We start from the raw sequence: 14,831 nt of genomic DNA, 5'->3' as shown, positions 1-14,831 counted from the left end.
TTCACCGACAAATCGTTCTTATATTTTATAATATGTAAATATTACAAGATAAATTTAAACAAATTTATATAATATAAAAATAAAAATAAAATGTAAATCTTATTTTAAAATATAAAGGTAATGGTGAGTTATGGGAGGTTTATAAAGGAAAAAAGCATCGAAAATGGCGGGAGGCTGAAGAAGAAAACCTTGAATATCCATAACGTTGCATTTGTAATGGGAGGTTATCTTAAATTGTAATTCTTATATTAAAATATAATGGTACTGGGAGGTTATGAGAGGTTTTAAAAAGGGAAAAAGAGGCGCGAGGATGAAGAAGAAAACGTCGTATATCCACAGAATACGACGTATCCTTTGTCTTTTGTCAAACTCTTTGTCTTCTGGCTGACAGTTAGTACGTCAAAACCTAGTAAAATTTGACGTAACCATTGTATATTTTAAGGTTCAAAGTTGAGAAGTTAAAAACTACTAGATTGTGAAAGACGTTCCAAGAATTGTATCCAAACATGGCTTCTTCATCATCATCATCTAGAAGAAAAGAGAAGGTTGCCCGGGTTAGAAGAAACACAAACCCATCTGGATGGATAAGTGATGAAGGGATCCGAGGAAAGTTTTTAATTCTGGAGAGTTATAAAATATGTAGTTCCTCACAAATATCTGGACCTGCAATTGTTCAAGAAAGAAGGTTTCCTTTTTCAAGAATGGATTGCATATCAAGGGCTTACTGATTTTGTCCAGATGAAAGGAGATTGCTATACAGATTTGGTAGAGGTATTCTACACAAACCTGAGCAAAGTTTACCTACTCCTGCTGCAAATCATACTGCCTTCATTCCACAAATTGATTTTGAGAAATATGTTGTTGATCAATTTAGGAAGAAGTCTGAAAGGGATGAGAGAATTGAAGATACTCTTTTAAGATGGGAGAAGAAGGGAAACAAGAATGGCATTGGTTTTGAAACTGAAGATTTTGATGATGAGTCAACTGATGAAGATTCAATGGAATCTTCTTCGTAAGAATAGGGACTACTTTTCTATGTGGATTTTTTTTTTATATTTTTTAATCATGGCATTAAGTCACCTCTAGTTTTATGTACTACTTCAATTTTATTTTGAAATGAAATGAAGATTTAATTTAGTAAACGATATGTGAATTGTGAATGTTGATTGCATTGTATGTGGATTAACCCTCAATTTAGTTGAGAAGAGAGGATTATGCAATTCTGATATTGATAAAAAAACTGATCATTGGTTTAAAAGTGCAAATTTCAGTACACTGCTAACTTAAATTGATTAAGGAAGAAGTAAAAAGAAAAAAATTCATGTCTGATTTTAAAGAAAAAAGATTCAATAGAGCGCCACATTTTGTTATTGGCGAAAGAAAAAAACGTTGAAGCCCCATCGAATACGACGTTCTATTAAGCACACAATTAATGCTCCAAGTACTTCAATTCCCTTCAGGTCCCAGCCTGGCAGCCTTTGACGTCCTATGGGAGGGCAAAAAAGAAAAAAAAAATTCGAAAGTATGGTACTTTTTGGCGGAAGAACAAAACGTCGAATCCAACAGAATTGACGTTCTACTAATGTGAAAACGTCAAATGGTTTGGGACTTCGACATTATTTTTAAACATAACGTCAAGTTTTTGTTGTATTTGACGTGAAAGTTTTTTATTGTATGTAAAAACAAAACACAATCTCACTGTTTGTTCGTCGTTCCATTTATGCTTGAACTTTCTTCTTGGTGGACAACTGCGATAAAGAAAGAAGGTTATTTTTAAGTCGTTTCTATCTTTGTAATGTCATTTGGTTCTCATTTCTAAGCTTGACCGATTGTTTTTCGTTTATCTTTAGGCTGTTTTTCGTACGGGGTCAGCGAACTTCATCATCTTCTCCAGTGACACCATTTGAAGTATGTTTTTTTTCTTAAAATACTCTTACGTATGATGTATGTACTCGTGTTTGTGTTGTGTTTGTCGATTTTGGACGTATGATATCTATATGTATAACGATACTATGCTAGTTTTTTTTCCTTCAACGTATGATATTTGTGTTCGTTCATTGTCAGCGAACTTCGTCATCTTCTCTAGTGACACCATTTCAAGTTTGTTTTTTTTCCTTCAATATCTCTTATGTATGATATATGTGTCCGTGTTTGTCGATTCTGGACGTATGATATATGATAGTTTATTGTGTTCGTGTACATATACTATGATATACTCTTACGTAATTGTGTTCGTGAACGTATACTATGATATTTTATTTTTTTCCTTCAACGTATGATAGGTATTTTTTTTTTCTTTACGTAAGTTAGTTTTATTTTCCAATGGATTCTTTTCGTTTAGTGTAGTAGTATGGATCGAAGTTGGATTCATCAGTGTCGTATTAGTGAAGAGTATGAGCGAGGGGTTTCTGAGTTCATACAATATGTTAAAGAACACATAAAACCAGTGAACGAGTGATGAGTCGTTATTTCTTGAATTATATTTAGTTTATTGCACTTAAATAAACCAGGGAATTGTGTTTAATTGTCTGTTATTTCCCCGTTTTCTGATTTTTGCTTAATTTGGTCGGAAATTCGTGATTGTGCTAATTTGGGTTTTTTGAGCTGATTAAGTGCATTTCTGGTTGCAGGGAAGTTGTGGAAACATCATCTGGAGCATTGGGATATGGCGTGACACACTCAAAGACTTAACATTTAGTCATTTAGATTCTAATTAAAGTTGTAATTTCATTTTCTAGAAGCCCTTAATTAGAATTAGGTGTTTTGGACCATTTTAGGAGCAATTTTGTAAAAAGACCCATTTGTAGAACATGTGCCCTTTTGTTAGGGTTTTATTGTGTGGACCCCACCCCTATTAAAGAGGAGACACACGACCTCTAGGGCAGCCGCCACCCTTACGGAATTGGCTCTCTCTTGGCAACGTTTTTTTTAAGTTTGGAGTCAATTAAGAGGGAGGTGTGAAGTGTGCTGCCACCGACACTCATACGGGTTTTCGTGGGCTTGGAACGTTTGTTTTTCTTTTTGGATGAGGAAATTAAACAGATATTGTTAGACTGGTGATTGAGGAGCTGGATGCTAATCTCAATTTGTTTTTTTACTCATTGCCCCCTTTTCATTTTTGGTTCATGCACTTTTTGATTGAATGTTTCAATCCATCAATGTCACGTGCAGCAAGGAGAAGCAGCCACTTGTTTTAGGCTTGGCTTTTGAACGTTTTTTTTAGGAGGGAGCTTGGAACGTGTTTCAGGTAGAATAGTGTTTCAGGAAAGAAGAACACATGTATTAATTGGAGAATAGTGTCTCGGCCAGCGGTGCACAATGTGCTTGTCACGGGTTGATGATGATGGGATGGGAGAAGTATATTTCATTTTGGTACTGCAGGGAGAACGAAGGGGGAACACCTTTTAATTTTAATTTCAATTTAGAAAAGGCACATTGGTAGTGTGGTGTGTACGACCGAGAGTGGGATTTGGAAGAAAAGAGAATGGTTTTTGATTTAAGCAAGGAGCTCATTGATTTGATGGGAGTAGGGAGTGGGAGCACAAGGTGTCACGGCCTGGCTGGAGGAAAAGGGGGATGATTCATTTTTCTAGAGAATAGGATGCAGTGGTTTATGGATAAAGGGGTGTGCACGGTGATGGGACACGGTCAAGGCTAGAAAGTTTTATTTTTTTTTTTTAGTTAATCATTGAATGAAAACGGTGCAGAGGTGTGGGATTTTTATTTGGGAAAAGCAATGCAGCGAGGGAGAAAAGAAAGAAGTGCTGTCACGGCATGGAGAGGTGCACACGGTTTGTTCCAGAAGGTTTCCTGATTTTCCTTCTTCTCCTTGCTTCAACTAAGATACCCAGTTTTTTATTCTACATATTAAGTTGCATTCAGCATTGTTTTTATTTTATTTCCGCTGCATTGGGTTTCTAGTGTTAACGCATTGTGTTTTAATTTAAGTAGATGAGTTTTCTTATTTATTTATTGCATTGCACTTAGTTCATGCACTTTTACATTGAATGTTTTATTTTAGTGTTTTCATTTAATTTAGTTGTAATGTTAACTTTAGTGACCAATCGTTTTAATTATGTATTTACATTTGTGTTTATATTCGTGTTTTAATGTAGTTCATTTGCATTCACAAACCATTCACAAACCCCCCCACTTCGTGTTTGATCTGATTCTCGAACCACATTTGGTCCTTGAGAGACGATCTAGGAGTCACTTCCTAGTACTATACTGCATTCTTTTATGCAATCAACTTTTGTGTGAGGTGCGACCCTCTCATCAAAATGGTGTTGTTGTCGGGGACCTTCATAAACCAGTGAACGAGGCATATTTTTGCCCTTGTGTTCGTTGTCTCAATCAAGTATATGAAGACTTGAACAACATCCGTGATCATTTGTTCATCTATGGAATAATGAGAAATTATACAGTTTGGACTTGGTAGGGGGAAGTATTATGTTTGAAAGCAAGAAACGTATGGACTGATAAAAGTTTCACGGAAATGTTTGAGTTGCTGAAGGAGATGCTACCAGAAAATAACACGTTACCTATCCGTAATTACGACGCGAAGAAAATTCTATGTCCAATGGGTTTGGAATACCAAAAGAGACATGCATTTCCCAATGACTGTGTATTGTATCAAGATCAGTATGCTTCAATGAAGGTGTGTCCGACGTGTGGTTCGTCACAATTTAAGAAGAAACTTGATGGAAATAACGATGAACACAATGAAGGTCCACCGACTAAGGTCGTGCGGTATTTACCTATAGTACCTAGGTTGAAACGATTCTTTTCTATTAAAGAAGATGCGAAGAATCTTATGTGGCACGTTGATGGAAAAAATGTGATAATCTTCTTCGACACCCAGCTGATTCCCCACAATGGAAGAACATTGATGGCACATTTCCCGAATCTAGTGCAGAGCCGAGAAACTTAAGACTTGCACTTGCTACCAATGGTATGAATCCTTATGGCAACTTAAGTAGCAAACATAGTTCATGGCCAGTTATTTTGATGATTTACAATCTATCTCCTATGTTGTGCATGAAGAGAAAATACATGATGTTGTCTATGATGATATCGGGTCCTAGACAACCTGGAAATGACATTGATGTTTATCTAAAACCATTAATTGACGATTTAAAAATGTTGTGGGAAGAGAGCGTCGAGGTCTTCGATTCATATTCAAAAGAAAACTTTCGTTTGCGTGCAATGTTGTTTTGCACCATAAATGATTTCCCAGCATATGGGAACTTGAGTGGTTACAGTGTTAAAGGTCATTTTGCATGTCTGATTTGTGAAGAAAATACTAGTTATCTTTAACTGAAGCATGGGCAGAAAACTGTGTACACAACACACTGAAGATTCCTTCCTCGAAATCACCCTTACCGTAGATCGAAAAAAGCGTTTAATGGAAGTCCTCAGGATGATGTAGTGTGTAGACCACGTAATGGGAAAGAAGTATACGACTAGATGAGGAACATTGATGTTTCTTCGGAAAACATAAAAAGAAGACCGTTGAGAAAAAAATTTGGAAAAAGCGATCAATATTCTTTAATCTTCCATATTGGTGTAAACTTGATGTGCGACATTGCATAGACGTGATGCACGTTGAAAAAAATGTATGTGATAGTGTTGTTGGGACTTTACTAAACGTTAATGGAAAGACAAAAGATGGAGTGAAAGCACGACAAGACCTGGTTGACATGGGAATCCATTCTGAATTACATCCGGTGGAGAGACTTCAAGACGAGAATGACACTTCAATACGTCTTTGGCCCTAAACAGAACGACACTCCCTATACAAATATAAAATAATTGAGGAGGAGTGGGTGCAATTTAAAGAATCTAGAGTTACTCCTGAGTGGTAGGTATGTTTTTCAATATTTTGCTCTAGTCACACAAGATGTTAATTTGTGATTTATGCTTAATGATTTTCATTTTTTCATAGGTGAAAAGGATAGCCGCCCAGCAAAGACAGAAGATTAATGATACACCACACGTACTGTCACGTGGTGGTTATGCGTTATTAGAGAAAAAGATGAGAAAACGTCGCGCTGAGAGGTTAGGTCTTGAGTCACCTGATCTAGCACCTCCACCAGCCAGACACGAATTGTGGAAGGCTACACGGACGAAGTCCAATGGCCAGTTTACATCCCAGTCTACTCAGGAGATATCCTAGAGAATTGTAAGTGAAAACTTTTAACTGATTAACATAGTTTATAAAAAAATTAACTAACAAACTTTTTAATGTGTCTAACTTCATTATGATATGCAGGATGACTTGGTTGACCAACAGAGTCAAGGCACATTTGTAGCACAAGATAGGGAGGACCTCCTAGTAGCATCAGGTAACAAGTGCAAGTCGAATTAGAGGAAAGCATGGGTGAACGTTTTAGAATGCTCGAAGAAAAACTTGCGATGATCACCCACAACAACAACAACAACAACAACAAGAGCAACAACAACAGTCACAACAGGAGCACGCCCCTACAGATGATGCTACTGCACCTCGTGTGAGCACCAAAGGCTCATGCTCTACTCCAGATCGTACTGATTACAATATTTAGTATGGGTTTTTGGTTGATGAGAATCCTTCGTGCGTAATGGCCGTGGGACGACAGATTGTAGGAGGCCAGACCATTCATGGTTCTCCTTTATTGCCCACTCACGCACGAGTAATGATTAATGATCCAAAAGAGACCCCCAGGCTCGAGTGCTAGTGCCTACATCTGAAATCCAATTCGTGGGGAGGCCTTAGGCACATTTATAACTTGGCCTAAGGCTATGATCATGTCATATTTTGGCCCACCAGCGGTATTATGTTCTTCTTTTTATTATCTTAAATCTTCATGTTATAATTAAATGATTCCTAACTTTTGTAAATGTGAGTTGTAGGTCTACCGTACTGTGAAACAAGCAATTGCTCAACTTGTGAATGAGGCTCATGAGGAAGTAGAAGACCATAATGCTATATCCATATTGACCTCCAGATTAAATAAGTTGAGAAAAGGACCGGTAGAGATACTGTAGGAGTTAAAAAAATTTGGCCTCGAGTGCCATGTTCCATTGTATATTAACTTCGATGATGCATATGAGATCATTGGTGGAGAAAAAATGCTCAACATTGCATGCATACAACTATGGTGCATGTAAGTTTTTTATTTGTTATTTTCCAATTTGTATATTGTTATTATTACTTTTTAATAAATATACTTAACTTTATTCTTACAAGTACATGGACACCATCATAGTTGAATCACGTCGGGTGTCAATTTATGGCTTTCTTGAACCTCATACCATTCAACCATCTGGAAACATAGTAGATTTCAGAAAATCATATATTCAAACATGGATGACTAAGTCTAACAGAGAGATATATATCGCACCATACATTGATGCGTATGTGTTTCCCAATATTGTCAACTTTTATCAAATTATAATCAATAAAATAACTCACTAGTTGTTGGTACATGATAGGGGCCATTGGCAACTCATGGTGATCATTCAAAAAAAGCACAAGTTATATGGTTTTGTTTTCTTCATAGGAAGATTAAAGTGGAGTTGAAGTCCTTGATACAAACGTAAGTATTACATTCAGTCTTATCAATTCATTATGATATTAATATATTAACTTATGTTTCTAATGTTTCAAATTTGTTTAGAGTTGTGACTAGGACCAAAGGACAACAACTTGAAATTATATATCCTAAGATTGGAATTCGTTGATCTTTAACCTTTAATTTTCGTAGTCAAATTTAAACAAACCATTACATTTGACTAAGTTCTTTCACATGTTTAGTGTAATAGGCAAAATGATTCCTGGGCATGTGGCTACTACATCATGTCATGGATAAAGGCAATCATCGGAGCAGAAATCATAGGGGAATGGACTGAGGTAAAAATTTACATTTGAAAATCTTACAAATATTAATAAACTTTTGACATTAAAATGAATATAATAGTAAAGTTTCCTTGATTATGCAGTGGTTCAACACTGCCTCTTCATTGTCCACTTCAGTAATAAAGACGATAAGAGAGGATTGGGCAGGATATTTGAATAAACATTTTAAATAGTTATAGCTTTAGATTTTTCCTTTCATGATAGTAGCATTTGCTTACTTGTGCAACTTTTAAACTTTTAATAGATTATTGTGAATAGATGAATATTGTGAATAGATGAATGGAAAACTGGGTTCTTTTAAGTTTTGATGATAACATTAGCGTCTTTTAGTTTTACTATTTAATTGGAATTGATGATAGCATGGTTTAAATTAATTAATTCTGTGAATATATATGAATTGGAAAACTGGTTTCTGTATTTCAGGTTTGGTTAAATGAGCTAAACCGAATCAAATTTAAAAAAAAAACATTGAGGGTAACGTCGAAGTATAAACTTTCGACGTTCATACAATGACAGTAACGTCACATATCAACAAGTTCGACGTTAACCTTACGTCCTTCCCCTTATACGCGACGTCAAATATTCCTTTAAATATAAATATTTATTCAAATATTACTCAAAAATTGACGTCCTCTTTGAACTTCGACGTGAACATTACGTCTGTTATCTTTTGTAACGACGTTAACTTTACGTCACTTCCCTAATACATTAGACAACAAATCTTACTATAAATATAAATATTTATTCAAATATTGGACGTCATTCTCTTTACTAATGGACGTAACCTCATGTCGTTGCACAAAATCGACGTTAGGCTTATGTCAATTCTCGATCCACTCGACGTCAAATTTTCCTAGTTACGTCGCCCATTAATATTCGACGTAAAATTTATGTCACCCGCTATGACGTTGGTCTCGAATTCGTCGTTAAAAATAAAAAATAAATGACGTAAAAGGTTATTTTTGTACTAGTGGGTGTTGATTCCTGAAGTACTCAAATATGCCCAATGTCTTCCATGGGCATTTAGAGTATTGGGTTCTTTCTTGTGTACTCGACGACATGTTGTTGAATGGAGAGATGTGTTGAAAATATTGGAGAATAGTTCAGATTATAAATTATGAATGTACTTCAAATAAGTGTTGATGGCCTACACCATGAGGAAAAACAAATACTTTTACACATTGCATGTTTCTTTAAAGGGGAGAGGGATGATTATGTTGAACGATTCTTGAATGTTAGTGGGTTATACCCTTGGAATTTCAAGATCATTATTGGCGATGAAGAAATTCATATGTTTGAATTGTTACAAGAACTAAGTGTATAGTATTATTATTCGGTCAATCACTAACTGAATGGTTAACAAGCCTATGGTTACAAAAAGAGTTAAAGCCAAGAATAATTACATTAACCCTAAGCTAAATCATCACCGTTTGGGTCGTAATTAGGTCAGCACTAATCAGATGCTCATCCAAAAATCTATAAATACAAGTTTGGTATTCAGGTAGTTGGTTACATTGATTGCACATTTATTGCTAGCACTATCAGAAAAAAATTAACTTTAACATTTGAGTATTTTCTATAGGTAGTACCCTAGTTAGACTAAATTCTAGCGAGAGTAGATCATAGATATAACCTTAATCTAAGCTGAGAGATTTGAGACTCTTTAAAGAAAACTCAACCCCATAAACCGAAACACTAAAAAAGAAAATGATTCAATACCATTCTCCAGAGGAACTACAATCATGGAGTAGAATATGGCTTCATGAAGACGTCTTGCATCACTTGACAGACAAAACCATAACAAGTTACATTTTCAAACTTAGTGAGTCATTTTATTTGTAATATCTAGAAACATTAGTTGAAGACATTGGTTATTCCATTTAGAGTAAAAGATTATTTTCTTTAGATAGTTTTCTTCACATTAAGTAATCATTTTATTATTGATAGTATTCACAAATAATCTAGAAACATATTATTCATACTTTTTAGTATGAGGGAAGTAAAGTTTTGATTTTTTTAATTTTAACTTCACTATTTTCCCTTTCTATAAAAATGTTTCCTTTTCTATAGTCCAACTTTTCATCTTCAGAGTACCGAATCATCTGAAATATATTCTCAATTACTATGATCCAAGCTTTTACTCTATCCGGCACAATCCTTCCATTGAACCTTGGTGGGTTATACCTTAGAAAGTCGTTCAACCTTGAATGAGTTCTCGGCTCCTGAGCGGTATGTTGCCGCTCCATCTTGTTGATCAACCGCCCGATTAAAATCATCGATTGAGGGTGTTTGACCATTTATCACAAATGTCAAGAAAACTCATCAACCATAAGCCAAAAACATATACCAACATTTCATATAGTCTACACATTTGATCACATACAATCTCAACAAATCACAAAGTCATATTGCCGAAATTAACGAGTTCACACTCCCAAAAGCCCCATAAGATTTTCGAAAATCAAGGAGTATTTGCAAAAGGCTTTGATACCAAAAAGTGTAATGCTCCAAAATAAGGGTAACACGATTTACAAATTAAATTTTTAAAATTTAAGTCTTTAAAATAAATAAGTTCATCCTTCAATTTGAGAAAATCAATTAAAATATAATTCAAAGAAATAATGAAGTTCTTCAAATACATATAAAATTCCCAATAAGGTTCCCAACGCAAAATCCTCGCATTACATCACTCCATCTTCATTGGTCACAATATTTACTCCCGTATAGCGTCATGCATTATACGATCATCGCATTCACATGCACAAACACAAATGACAGGGTGAGCTAACTGAAATTAAAAAGAAACATAATTCACAATTCTTTGATATTACAATTATAACACTTAATACAAATAAGGCATATAAAGCACATTGAACATATTATTACAATATTACCAATTAGTAAAGTCATCAACCCACTTACCCAAGCGTCACAACATCTTATCATCTTACCTACTTACTAAAGCAGCACAGTCCAAGATCCTTCTACCTACTTGCCAATGTAACACAGTAAGGCGATATTGTTTACTTACCAAAGCAACATAGTATAGGACATTCCGCCTACTTACTAAAGCAACACGGTTTGCATCAAACCCTTCATTTCATCAACCTGCCTACTTACCAAATATGTGTAGTCCAAGATCTTCTACCTACTTACCAAAGTAGCTCAGTAAGGTGATATTGTCTACTTACCAAAGCAACATAGTACAAGGTATCCCATTTACTTACCAAAGCAACATGATGTTGTTGATCCGCCCACTTACCAAAGTAGCGGGGAACAAGGAAGATACGAGTCATAACATAGCAACCACAATATTTGTTTCGGTTGAATTTGTCCAACGGTCAGTCGTCATTCCTTGCTCTACTCTCTTTTGATCGTCAAATCCTCTCCCACAACACAATCCACTCTAATGGGTTGTTGACCTGCGGAAGACTCTCTGACACTCAAGTCAGATATGTTTCATAAAGAGGTCTCTATTTTATTAGAATAGATTCAAGATATTTTACCTGCACATCAATAGTATATTTATATGGCTTATGGTAGCCAAGCACATTGATTAACCATTAACGCAATATATTTTTAGGCAATCAAACCCATTATTATTGCTAATATACCTGTTAATTGCCCATAAATGACCATTAACTTCGATCAGTATATTTCATATAGTACATAAGTCCCAAAGACCAAGCAAGCTCTTTATTGAAAGAGCTGCGCAGGAATTATTGTGTGCTTAAGAGAGGTCACTCACGTTGTATTTAGGGAGTCTATTTTGATGTGCTTTAAGTCTTCATTCCTCTCTATACCGAGTGATGAACTCTAGGAGTTCTTTTTGGAACTTTTTCCTATGCTAGGGGTGGGCACTAGAAGTTCTATCAAAACTTGTACTCTAGGTCGTGCGACAGAGTGAGGGAACTAGAAGTTCCCTTTGAACTTATACTCTAGGCTGAGCGGTGGAGCAAGGGCACTAGAAGTTCTATTTGAAGTTATACTTTAGGCCGAGCGGCAGAGCTCAAGCACTAGAAGTTCTATTTGAACTTATGCTTTAGGCCGACTGGCAGATGATGAGTCAATATTTTCTTGATTTCACTTAACTGATTGTGCTAGATTTCATCAGGGAATTGTGCTTGAATGTCCAATATTTTCACATTTTTACAAATTATGCTTAATTTGACTAGAAATTCTTATTTTAATTCATTTGAATTATCTAGGACTAATTATTTGCATTATTAGATGTAGGGAAATTATTGGATAAAATTTAGGGATTAATTTCTTTTGGAGGTGCACACAGCAGTACGCTAATTTTATGGCCCACAAATTGAAAGATTTTTGGCTTCTTTATTGGCTGCAAGGAGGTGCAGCCCATGAGCACAAAAGGAGAGTCTAGCTGGCTGGGAAAAAGAAGCACACGGCCCACAAAGCAAATGGAGGTGTCACGGCCTTAGTCCAGCTTGCTACATCCAGTATGCACACATTGAGGGGATTCATACACTAGTGCAGAATTGGCCTTTAACGTCACCCAATAGACGTCGGTCCACCAAAACCCCAACGTAAATAATTGACCGGTGGCATAAATGTAAATAATTGAGTGTGGAGATGTCTGTTTTGGAGGGGGTCGGACGTCTACAATATTATAGACGTCTGACCCCTTTAACGTACGTTCAAAAGGCTAACAGGGGAGTTGAAGAGTTGATTGCTTCAGCCTATTGAACGTCCGTTCTGGAGGGGGCCAGACGTCTATAATATTGTAGACGTCCGGCCCCCTCCAGAACGGACGTTCAAGAGACTGACGGGGGGAGTTGAAGAGTTGATTGCTTCAGCTTGTAGACGTCCGACCCTCTCCAGAATGGTCGTTCAAGAGACTGACGGGGGGAGTTGAAGAGTTGATTGCTTCAGCCTTTTGAACGTCCGTTCTGGAGGGGGCCGGACGTCTATAATATTATAGACGTCCGACCCCCTTCAGAACGGACGTTCAAAAGGCTGACGGGTTCAACTACCCTGTCAGCCTCTTGAACGTCCATTCTGGAGGGGCCGGACGTCTATAATATTGTAGACGTCCGGCCCCTCCAGAACGGACGTTCAAAAGGCTGACGGGGGGAGTTGAAGAGTTGATTGCTTCAGCCTTTTGAACATCCGTTCTGGAGGGGGCCGGACGTCTATAATATTATAGACGTCCGGCCCCCTCCAGAACGGACGTTTAAAAGATGTTTAAAAGAAAGACATATATACCAAAATGCGAACCCGCGTGGAGTTACGCGAACCCGTGAGAGTTCCCTTTGCGCCTCGCATTTTCGGGTTGGTTTTTATCTGTTTTGCACCATTTAATCTTACTTTTATTCCAATTATATTGTTCAGTGATGAAATATCTTTTGGACCGATTAAAAATCGTTCTCGGTGCGTTTTGGTGCAGTTTGTTGCGTGTTCTTCGGCGGAGTTTTTTGGCCTACGTTTTAGGTCGTGCACTCCTCCATTTCCCTCCATTTTCATTTCGAATCTGCTCTTCAAGTTAGTTTCTTCGTTAATAATTTTTTGATAGGGTTTTGTGTATGCATGTTTTTGACGTGTTATTATAATTTTCATTGAGTGACGTCTGGCAGTGCACAAACAGACGTCCAAACCCCGTAACCCTAAATAACCCGTTCAGCCATGTAGACGTCCGTTCCGACCCAAACTGACGTCTATATACACGTCTGATGTGTCGGAACAGACATCTATATAGATGTCTGTTTGTGCCAGAACAGACGTCTATATAGACGTTCGACCTGGCACACTTGGTTAACGTTACCCACAAAGACGTCGGGTGCATGTCGGATGTCAAAAGGCCAAAATAACATACGTCTAAAGCTCTTTCTGCACTAGTGATACGTACAGCAACACACAGCCCATGACAAAGAGAGCGTCGAGCATGACCCACAAGAAAAGAAGAACACGCTGTCCAGCGTTGGAAGAGGTGTGCACACAGAAGGAAGGCTGGAGCAGCTGCCACGCCCACAAGTCCAACAGCACACGGGTTACATCCACATTCCACGGTCCAGAGGATTCCAGGGTCCAGCAAGCAAGAGGGGGTGGCATCCAGCAGCTATGGAGGGTCACGGCCTGATTCTGGAAGCAAAGCAGCTACGGATGCGGGGCTTCACGCGAGAATGGGAAGCAGAGGGGGTGTGTCCAACAAGTAACCCAGCAGAGTAGATTATTGAATTTTTGGAGAAAGGGCTGCCACGGCCTGGTGCACGGGAAGCAGTGGATATCTTCACGCGGACAACAGCAGGCCTTCACACGTTCAACATGCCTTCACGGTCCAGCGTCCTTCAAGCAACAGCAACGGACATCCACGCGGGCTAGTAGAAAAGAACCTTCACACGGAGAAAGGGAGGACATTCATTTTTAGTTTCTAGAGAAGGAAGCAGCTTGGTCACTTCCAGAATGCAGCCGCCACACACTTTGGGAGGAGTTTTTTTTGGAGATTGGAATTTTAAGGAGAGAAGGGTATGCACGGTGACGTGCTGGAACGCTACACGCTGATTCATAGTGTGTGTGAACATGGGTGATTTATTTTGAAGGGAGGTTGACGTCCAGCAAAGGAGGGAGCTCTGGGTTTTATTTTAACTATTGCACGAGTACAGATGTTGTCATTTGGCCTTTTTGAGAATGAAGAGGTGATTAGATGGGAGTAGTTGTATTGCGCACGGTGATTGAGGAATGAAGAATAGAACCGTGATTCATATTGATGGAATGCACAAGCTCGGATTCACTTTTGCTTTTAGGAATCGTGACTCACTTTGCTGGAAGGAGAGGGCACGATGCATTTAATTTGGCTTTGAAAGAATGGCATAGGACGTGACGGCCTAGAGAGCACACACGCTCATTTGAATTTTTTTTAGAAAAGCATTTTCTTTGATTTGTCTTTTATTTTGCTTTAGCTCTAAAAAAGTCTATT

The 14,831-nt window shown here is 37.5% G+C and overlaps 1 long non-coding RNA gene across 2 annotated transcripts; it reads left to right on the top strand.

The window, feature by feature from the left end:
* The first annotated feature begins 2,904 nt into the window (after positions 1-2,904).
* On the top strand, positions 2,905-7,165 carry LOC128194701 (uncharacterized). Of its 2 annotated transcripts, none has more exons than XR_008246029.1 (4): positions 2,905-5,860; positions 5,945-6,181; positions 6,272-6,810; positions 6,892-7,165. It is a non-coding gene; the product is annotated as an uncharacterized LOC128194701 (long non-coding RNA). The 2 variants fall into 2 exon arrangements; XR_008246028.1 differs by having other exon boundaries at positions 2,905-5,864.
* The last annotated feature ends 7,666 nt before the right edge of the window (positions 7,166-14,831 follow it).

The sequence above is a fragment of the Vigna angularis genome, chromosome 11 (assembly GCF_016808095.1).
Source record: "Vigna angularis cultivar LongXiaoDou No.4 chromosome 11, ASM1680809v1, whole genome shotgun sequence".
Lineage (NCBI taxonomy): Eukaryota > Viridiplantae > Streptophyta > Magnoliopsida > Fabales > Fabaceae > Vigna > Vigna angularis.
This window is presented reverse-complemented; position numbering and strand designations above follow the sequence as displayed.